Source organism: Cupressus sempervirens, chromosome 9, assembly GCF_028749045.1.
Source record: "Cupressus sempervirens isolate cs-2001-9-10 chromosome 9, ASM2874904v1, whole genome shotgun sequence".
Taxonomy (NCBI): domain Eukaryota; kingdom Viridiplantae; phylum Streptophyta; class Pinopsida; order Cupressales; family Cupressaceae; genus Cupressus; species Cupressus sempervirens.
The window spans coordinates 476,075,384-476,085,989 of NC_143126.1; the positions used below are offsets into that span (position 1 = coordinate 476,075,384).

At 34.6% G+C, this 10,606-nt stretch overlaps 1 pseudogene; it reads left to right on the plus strand.

The window, feature by feature from the left end:
• The first annotated feature begins 4,961 nt into the window (after positions 1 to 4,961).
• LOC149539391 (G-type lectin S-receptor-like serine/threonine-protein kinase At2g19130 pseudogene) lies at positions 4,962 to 7,676 on the plus strand (annotated as a pseudogene).
• The last annotated feature ends 2,930 nt before the right edge of the window (positions 7,677 to 10,606 follow it).

Here is a 10,606-nt window from a genome sequence, read left to right on the forward strand (position 1 = left end):
TAATGAGAATCAATTTGAAAAAATAAGTAAAAATAATATATAGAAAATATATTTGGGGGATAATAGTGCTTTAGAATTTAAAGGGACTGGTGATGTCAAAGTTGATAATGGTTTGTTCAAAAATGTTAAGTTAGTCCCTAAATTAGAAATAAATCTACTTTTAGTATCTCAAATTGCAAGTCAAGGACGTCAAATAGAATTCTACAATGATAAGTGTTTAATCAAGTATGTCAATGATAATTATAGAGTTATTGCAATTGGTAAAATGGAAAATGGATTATATAAGTTTCAAGAATTTATTTCTAAATGTAGAGATAAACATTTGTGTGTTATTGCCCAATATGATGATATGAGCAGGTTATGGCATGAGCATTTGGGGCATGTCAATTTTCAAAGTCTAAAGCTTATGGAGAGATTACAAATGGTGCATGTACTTCCAAAGATATCATTAAGTCCCAAGGTATGTGAAGGATGTTTAATGCAAAAACAACATGTGGAAAGTTTCCCTCAAGGTAAATCATGGAGAGCAAAAACTCCTCTACATTTAGTCCATAGTGACGTAATGGGTCCTTTTAAAACACCATCAATTGGAGGATCAAGGTATGCTCTCACCTTTATAGATGATTATAGTAGAAGAATTTGGGTGTATTTTCTACAAATGAAAGATGAAGTGTTTCAAAAGTTTAAGGAGTTTAAAGTTTTGACTGAAAAATAAAGTGGAAAGTGTTTAAAGATAATAAGAACTGATAGAGGGAGTGAATACATGAATACAACTTTTTTAGATTTTTGTAAAGAACATGGCATAAAGAAGGAATCAACTGTCTCTTATTCACCCCAACAAAATGGGGTTTATGAAAGGAAAAATAGAACTACAATAGAAATGGCTAGGTGTATGCTTCATTCTAGAAATCTACAAGCTAAATTTTGGGCTAAAGCCATTCATACTACCGTATATTTTTTGAACAGAACACCTACTAAGGTAGTTTTCAACATAACAATTGAAGAGGCATGGAGTGGAAGAAAACCTACAGTATCTCATTTTAGAATTTTTGGTTGTAAAGCATATGCTCACATTCTTGATGAAAGAAGGAGCAAACTTGAAGGAAGAGTGAGAAGTGCATAATGGTTGGATATAGTGAGGAATCAAAAGGATATAGATTATACAATCCTAGAACTAATGAAATATATATTAAAAGAAATGTATGGTTTGATGAAGATGTTAAGAATGATAACTCTCCAACATTATCTTTCTTTCCAGTTTCAATAGATGAAGAAAATTCTACTTCTACCAATAGTCAAAGTCAAGGTGTGCAAACTACTACATGGGAAGAGACTCAAGTTGAAGAATCAAGTGAAAGTGATAATGAAAATCCAAGGAAATTAGAAGCATCCAAGAAATTTATCAAGAATGTCCTAAAAATATATTTGCTAACTATGCTCTAATGACTAAGGTGATACAGGTTGACACTCCAAGCACATATGAAAAAGTAAATGGAAAGGATGAGTGGGAAGTAGCTATGCAAGAAGAATACAACTCTTTGATAAAGAATGGAATGTGGGAACTAGTAACACTTCTAGAGGGAAAAAATGTGGTTGGTTGCAAGTGGACCTATAGAACCAAGTTCACATCAGATGGAGCTATTGAAAAATACAAAGCAAGGTTAGTGGCTAAAGGTTTCTCACAAGAAGAAGGTATAGACTATACTGAAACCTTTGCTCTAGTAGGTAAGATGACTTCCATTCATACAATAGTTGCTTTAGCTACAAAGTTTGGTTGGAAAATTTTTCAAATGGATGTAAAAAGTGCATTTTTGCATGGTGACCTAAAAGAAGAAACTTATGTGCAACAACCACCAAGACTTATTAAATATGGTGAGGAAAAATTGGTGTGTAGATTAAGAAAATATCTCTATGGTCTTAAGCAAGCACCAAGGGCATGGTACTCAAAAATAAATAAGTACTTTCTAGATGATGGATTTAAAAGAAGTATAGTTGATCTAGATGTGTATGTAAAATATAGTGATGATAAAGTTGTTATCACTATATTGTATGTGGATGACTTGATTATTATAGGAGATCGTGAACATAATATTGAGATAACAAAAGATCAACTCAAACAAGTTTTTGAAATAACTAATTTAGAATTAATGCATTAATTTTTGGGTATGCAAGTATGGCAAGAAGGAGGAAGGATCATGTTTTCTCAAACTAAGAATATTCTTAATGTACTAAAGAAATTTAATATGAGTGATTTTAAACCATGTAATACACCATGTGAAGTAGGATTAAAGTTGAGTGCTAACTCTACTCAAAAGAAGGTGGATGGAAAATTGTATAGGTAGCTTGTTGGAAATCTTTTATATCTTACTATAACTAGACCAGATATTGCATATGTGGTTGGTATTGTATCTAGGTACATGGTAGATCCACACATTGAACATTGGAAAGTAGCTAAAAGAATATTAAAATACATTAAGGGTACTCACCAACTTTTCATTCAATATAGATATGGAGGAGAGCTTACTCTAATTGGATATATAGATTTTGATTATGTAGGTGACATTGATGATAGAAAGTCAACTTCAGGCTATATCTTCCATCTTGGAACGAGACCAATTTCGTGGAGCAGCAAGAAGCAATCAACGATGTCACTTTCATCTATAGAAGCTAAATATATTGGTTCATCAAAGGCATCTCAAGAAGCATTATGGCTTAGGAGGTTACTTGAAGAATTGCATCATCCACAAGACTCTCCAACAACAATGTTTTGTGATAATCAAAGTACTATCAAGCTAGCAAAAAAGCCAATATATCATGCAAGGTCCAAACATATAAAAGTGCATCATCATTTTGTTCGAGATTTAATTGAAAGTTAAGAGGTGAAACTACAATTTTGTGGAATAGTAGATCAACTTGCTAATATATTTACAAAAGCATTGTCTATTGTAAAAGTTACCAAATTTAGAGATCTATTGCAACTCAAAGATTTTTCTACTCTCTCCAAATAAACATTATTGGGGGGTGTTGGAATAATGTTTATTCTAAGGTGTAGTAGCTGGGCATTTCATGCACAGACCAGAACTTTCTACTTGCCTCATGAAGCTTCTCTCTTTGTGCAATATGTGAATTTAAAATTATGTAGAAATATCTAGAATGCTTCCTTTCTTAAAGCTTCTCAAGAAGCCTCTAGAAATATGTATAAGCTCTATAAATAAAGCATTCCTCTCAGCTATCAAAGCATGAATAAAATTTTAGTGCTTTGGTAATAAAGTGTGCTTCTTTGATATATTAGAATCTTGTTTTGCTACTCTATTTTTAAGCTTTGTTTTCATTCTTTATGTTGTTGTTTTTTTAATTAGTTCATCAAGGCACTCCAAAGCATCCAAAATCAACATAAAGATTCTATAGAGTAGCAACAAAATAGAGAGCATCTTTCTTAAAGCTGATGATTTGGGCGAAATGTCGTCGCATTCTAGGGCTCGATGCAGAAACCCTACACCTTCCCTTCTGACTAAAGCTTCTCGATCTCCATCATTAAAGACTTCCACATATTGCATTGCTTATTCAAATTCACTCTCACCTACCCCACACAAGTCAAATTCGACAATGTCGGCTCCTCGGCTTGGTACTCAAAATTCTTCTTACTCAGGATAAAAGAACATAGGACTCAAATGCCCTCTCGCATTGTTCCACCTAGCCCAGAGAATTGACTTTGGCATTAAGTGGAAATAATAAAATATGAGTAATATCTTTAGATAAAAATGAGGCACAATGCATTTTATTTAACAATTCAAATCATTGTTTTTTGATAAGTTCTACAATATGTCAAGTATGCATCAAACATTACAGCTAAATGGTTTATTTAGCATAGGCAATTATAGATTCACTATTAATTGTATCATTTCAAAAGATTAAATTTCGTAGATCATACTTTTAATATTTATATTAATCATAATATAATTATTAAATATAAATTATGATAAAAAATATAAATTAAAAGATACTCTTTTATTAAGTTATTATAAGCATAAGACTTATTTGATTCTATGCTTTTTTATTTTTGTTAAGGAAAAAAATCTTTATTCATATATATTTTATTTTTATTTTTATAATTACTAGTCATAATGCAAATTCATATATTTAATGTATATAATAAATAATAATCTTTATATACTTTTAATAACATATTTTTTTTCATAATTCAATATTTCTACTAAAAAAGACCATGTCAAACTTGATTTATGTCTTCGCTCTTAGCTATTAGCTTAATGTTATGCAACATTATCAAGACATTCTTTCACCTCTAACCCTTGCACAAGGCAGGGACTCAAGTCTAAAAGAGCTCTTGTTTATATTTTAAATAATATATGATATTATTGTAACACTTCGAATTTAGAACACTAAAAGCAGTGTAAAATGTTCCCCGGTATATACACGGGAATAAAATAAGAAGTTGTTGAAATGACGTCACGATTGACGTAACATACTCCCCAGGTCTTCTCAAATTTCTTTGAGAATAAGTTTGACGACTGGCATTCCGTCTCATTTCACTGAATTGTTTCACAGTGGACAGGCACTTTGTGCTCTTTGGAATTGACGTTAAATGACTGGCTTCTCCATGGCAGCAGTCTCTTCATTCCTTAAAAATTAACACAATCAAACCATTAAATTCAAGTACTCTCCATGAATATAATTACTTAACATGAACGTTACTTGTAATTTTGGCTTTTACTGATCACTCACTCTTATCCCATTGGACAAATTGTTATAAAAGAGTAGTTTGTTGACAATGCTTTGATTTTAAGTCATAGTGACACTTACATTCAATGCCTTGTCACATTTCTTCCAGATTAGGTAATTAGGTAATTTTGAATCTCAACCTTGTCAGAATGCAACACAACAATTATTTTATAAGCTCCTATACTGGTCCTCCACGACATTTATTCTAGAAGAACATTTATGTTTGCAGCTTCTTGCTTTAAAGCCCGGTGGAGGTTCGATCAATGGCTCACAATTTGGCGATGGATGAGAAGCGGGCAAAATCCTGGTTAAGACTTGTTTTTGCAGTTGCTGTGTTTATTCCATTGAGTAGTTATGGTGCAGCAGTAGTGAAGGCCGGAGACACTCTTTCCTTGGGCGCTTCGCTTGCTGGAAATCAGACATTGATTTCAGAGAATGGCACATTTGAATTGGGTTTCTTCAGCCCAAACGGAACCGACAACTGGTACGTTGGAATGTGGTACGCCAATATGCGACAGAAGATGATCGTTTGGGTGGCCAACAGAGAGACTCCCGCGAGAAACAAATCTGGAGTTTTGAAGCTGTCAAGAGAAGGTGAATTGGATCTGTTGGACGCAGAGGGTGCGTCTATTTGGTCGGTCAACATATCGAAGAAGGCATCCCGTGCTGTGATACTAGACTCCGGTAATTTTTTGATGCTGAGCGGTGATGACAACAAATCTGAAACTGTGTGGCAGAGTTTCGACATTCCGACAGATACCTGGTTGCCTGCAATGAGATTGGGGGAACAGCAAAAGCTGGTGTCTTGGAAAAGCTCGTCAGATCCTGCTCCTGGGCTCTTCTCGTTCCAGTCGGATCCATTTGGCTCCAAACAAATTGTGCTAATGTGGAATAACTCTGTCAAGTATTGGTGGAGCGGGCCTTGGGATGGTAGAATTTTCAGTCGTGTTCCAGAAATGTCAAACAAAAGGTTTTTCAGTGTGAACGTTGAAATCACCAGCTCTAGTTTGTATTTCAGTTTAACACCAACGCATAAGATACATGCGCCCATGCATTTCATCTTGACCAAGTCCGGAGATATTCGACTTGCTCTGTTCGATGGGAATAAATGGAGCATGTTCTGGTCTCTGCCCAGAGACGAATGCGCCGTGTATGGCCTCTGCGGCGCTTTCGGCGTCTGTAACTCCAACAATTTTCAATTCTGCAGCTGTGTAAATGGTTTCACACCAAAAGACAATGAAGCCTGGGATTCACGGGACTGGTTGTCCAGTGGCTGTGTCCGCCGGAGCCCCTTGAATTGCACATCCGACAGATTCATCGACTCCAACGCCACGTCGTTTATTGATTTTGGTTCTTCATTGCCAGCGCCCACAAAGATGGATTGCGAGAAAGCCTGCCTCAGCAACTGCTCCTGCACTGCTTATGCTTTCAATCCACCCTCAGGCCCCTGCCAAGTCTGGTCCACACCTCTGTTTGACTTGCGTGATTCTTCATCAATCAGCAATTCAAATGTCTTCATTCGAGTAGCCGCTGCCTCTGCTCTTGCAACGTTTGATCCACCATCGTCATCCCAACGCAAAACCGTCATTCCTCTTGTGATTGCTATTGTCACTGCGCTCGCCATCGCTTTAGCTGTCTTTTCATTTTTTATGTGGAGGAGGCGACAAGATCGGCTACAATCTAGTATTGAACGTTCTGAAGAATATTCTTTCGACCCTTTTCTTAGAATGTTCAGTTACAAGGAGTTGAAGATTGCAACTAGGAACTTCAAGTCTAAGCTGGGGAGCGGAGGATTCGGCTCAGTTTTCAAAGGATCTCTTCCAGACGGTGCACTTGTGGCCGTGAAGAAATTGGAGTCCAGTTCAAGCCGAGATGAGAAGCAATTTCGAGCGGAAATCAGCTCACTTGGAAACATACAACATGGGAACTTAGTAAGGCTTCGAGGCTTTTGTGCACAAGGATCCAAAGTACGGTTACTAGTGTATGATTACATGCCCAATGGATCGCTGAATTCCGTACTCTTCAGCAGTGGCTCCAAAACTAAAAAGAAGGTGCTCGACTGGAAGGCTCGGTTCAAGATCGCCTTAGGCACTGCTCGAGCTTTGTTTTATCTCCACGAGGAATGCAGAGATCGCATCATCCACGGCGATGTAAAGCCTGATAACATTCTGCTTGATGCTGATTTTTCTCCCAAGTTGGCCGATTTCGGGCTGGCAAAGCTTGTGAACAGGGATTTAAGTCGTATTCTGACCACAACGAGGGGAACGAGAGGTTATTTAGCTCCGGAATGGATTTCTGGTGTTCCCATAACTCCAAAGGTCGATGTATACAGCTTTGGCATGACGCTCTTGGAAATCATTTCTGGGAGAAGAACTTTGGATTTAGACGTGCAAGATTCAAGTATGTATTACTTTCCGCCATGGGCTGCAACTCAAATTAGTCAGGGAAACACGATTAATGTTGTGGAAAAGGGTGTTGCTGAGGACGAAGATATTGAAGAGGTGAGAAGAGCAAGTGTCGTCGCATTGCTCTGCATTGAAAGAAACGAGGAGACGAGGCCAACCATGGGGCAGGTGGTGCTAATGCTGGAAGGGAAGATGGAGCCATCTACTTTGAAAATTACGACCCCTGTGCTTGTTGACAATCGAACAAATCAGAGCTACACTACTGAGAGTGACGTGGTTAATCTAGAGTAATGTAAGCACTCTCAATGACGCGGTTAATCTAGAGTAATGTAAACCTTACATGTAAGCTATAGTTATTAGCTATTGACAGTGATAGTGTTGATGACACGGTTAATCTAGAATAATGTAAAGCTTACAACTAAGCTATAGTTATTACCTATTCAGATTTATAATTACTAGCACTTAGAATTCAAGGAAATGTAAGGAAATGTTTGATTTCAAAGTGAATAAAAGTGTAGGTCTATAAATATATATCATTATGTAAAGTCTAATATAGAACAATGTACAATTTACATGAAGTTACAGTGAGTAGCACTTGTACTAAACAATACAAGATTTTAGCTGATATTAATTATTTTTTCTATTTTTATTTTCATCAACAAATATAATTTTTTAGGTCTAGATATTTTTTTCAATAGCAACCTCGTATTGAAAGTATTCAAATTATATTCCATCCATGCATTATAGTGGTAGTAGAGGTATGCATGTGAACATGAGTAATCCAAATGCAAGAAGGGGTCATTAAAAAGTGTTAAGCTACTGCTTGGTTCTTGTGCAGTTTGGACATTCAAAAATATTAGGTTGTTACTTGGTTGTTATGAAGTTTGGTTGTTGAAAGTAGATATCAGGTCCAGAGAGATGAAAACAAAGATTTTTTTAGTAGTCATCTTATTTATCTTTCTCAAAATATTATTTTTTATTAATTACATTCTAGGAAGAAAGAAATATTTTGCCTCCAACAATCATGTAGTTTATTGTTTTCATATAATGGAGCACTTTCAATTGTTCTCAACTTGTTTTCAAAAAAATCACCTTGGAAAAAGTCCACAATTAATTTATTCAAAGATGAGGGAACAACCTACAATTTAATGATTTATTTTGTAAGATTTGATTTATGTATGAAGAAAATTGTAAACTTAGTCTTGATGTCAAAAAATATACACAATCAAATCCTAAAACAAAAATCATAAAAATCGAATTATGAAAATTTGATATTGTTTTGATTAAAAAGGGTAGGAAGAGGGTCCTAAACCTAGATAACAACAAAGACAACATATCATATCTATCCTAGATCATTATAGCCATGGAACAGAGAAGCAAACTCTAACCTACTTAATTCACATCTTAGTGGGAAACCTACTTGATTTACATCAACGAGCATACAACTCATTTTTAAATATTTCAAATATATTATTCTATTATACCTTAGGATTATTGGTACACTCCCAATAGCATCTTCAAATTTTTCTCCAATAAATTTTTTTTTATTGTTAGCAATTATTCACCTAGGACAAAGCATATTTTTTTAATATAATTGACAAGATGTATGTTCCCTAAATCATGAGTCATAAGTTAAAATAAAATAAGTTATCAAGTACCAAAATAATCATAGGAGAAATGGTGAATGAATATCTATCAAATACATTTCCATCTTTCACATGCACCTATATATTGACATTAGTATTTCAAAGCATGACTATAATGGCATTAAAAATCATGACTCAGGAAAGAAACATACTCTTGACTATTTGTATGAGATAGGTCAGGTCATCCTCTATATTACACAAAAATATTTAAAATAAAAACCTTATCAAATATAGAAAAGTTTCTTTTAAAGCCAGTGCATCAATTGTTACAATGTTTGCATTAATGTCATGTTCTTGCGAAACAACTGATTACATGAAAAAGTCAATATTTCAAACCCTACAAACAATTTTTGTAAATACTTTTATTTCTTGTAATAGTTGAAGGATTGAGCTTTGATGATTGATATTTTGGTAATTTAATCATAAAGGGATTACAATAGGGTTTTTTAGTTGCTAGTTCTCTTTCCAAAAGGCCCTTGTTCATTTGTCTTGGTTAAGTTTCCACATTGGCAAATTTATAGGGAATTTTAGAGATTTGATTTTAAATTGTATAGCTAAGCCTATGTAGTGCAACTCTAAATTTCCAAGAAATATTTTTGTGAGAATGATGAACTCATCAATCAATATTATTTATACATTTGATTGTTTACCAAACCATTTTAAATGATTCTCCAAAAAAAATTGTTTATATTACATCTTCGACAGATAGAATAAAATAGTAATCATTTCATGAACCTTGCATTAGCCACAAGATAAAACCTCTGCACTATATGCTAATATGAGTAATTAAATTTGATTTGTAGGATTGTATCATACTATAGACTAACTTCCCCATTTCCTCCCTCTACTTTTGCCCCATGGCTACAACAATTACCAGACTTTTCTATGTAGTCTAGATGGTCTTAAGATATGGGTCCATATTCACAAAAATGAAAATAAGTCAGAGAAATTTACTGATACAAAAATACAAGATTAACTCAGAAATCTAGTTCTTGTGGCATCCTCAAAGGAAATAAAAAATGAAGATAGACAATGAAAATGAAAAATGAAAAAAATGATTGAACTAGTGAAGTGACAAGACTACCTTAGAAATTTTATTACGGTGGAATTGAAAGGCTAGACGAAAATCAAAATAAACTTTAGAAATTCATTAAAATGGAAAAGAGAGATTGCCACGTTAATCAAGTCCTTTCTAAATCATATGCTTTGATCTCTGGACATGTATACAACTAAAGAATCTCCTAAATGCATATAAAAATTCAAAGATTTATCTTGAAAGCATTTAGAAGACTATCTCCAGAATAGAGCTTAACCTTCAAGGATCCAGATAGAACACCTAGATACCCAAGATTGAAAGTATTTAGAAGATTATCTCCAGAATGGAGCTTAACCTTCAAGGATCCAGATAGAACAACTAGATACCTAAGATTGATAAAAGATAACAAGGTCCAATCATGAGTCATAGAATCATCCCCAGAATGAGGCTTGATCCTTAGGAGTCAGGGTTTAGACTATCCCAATACATATCCATCGAACTCTGAGAAGAGTTGTTATAAGGTTGATCAATTGATGAAAAGATAAGATAGATGGAAAAAATTCCAAATAGAAGGGAACAAGATGCCCCAAGTGATGAGATGCCCCAAGTGATGAGGACATGAGATGGGAACGAGATGCCTCGAGCAATAAGTATTCAATGATGTAATCATCCTACCCCCTCAGGAGTGAAATTGAAAGATGACACACCAGAAATATGATTTGAAGTAGTATATCATGAGATATAGAAGAAATCTGAGATTCAGTAGAATATAGAAGAGA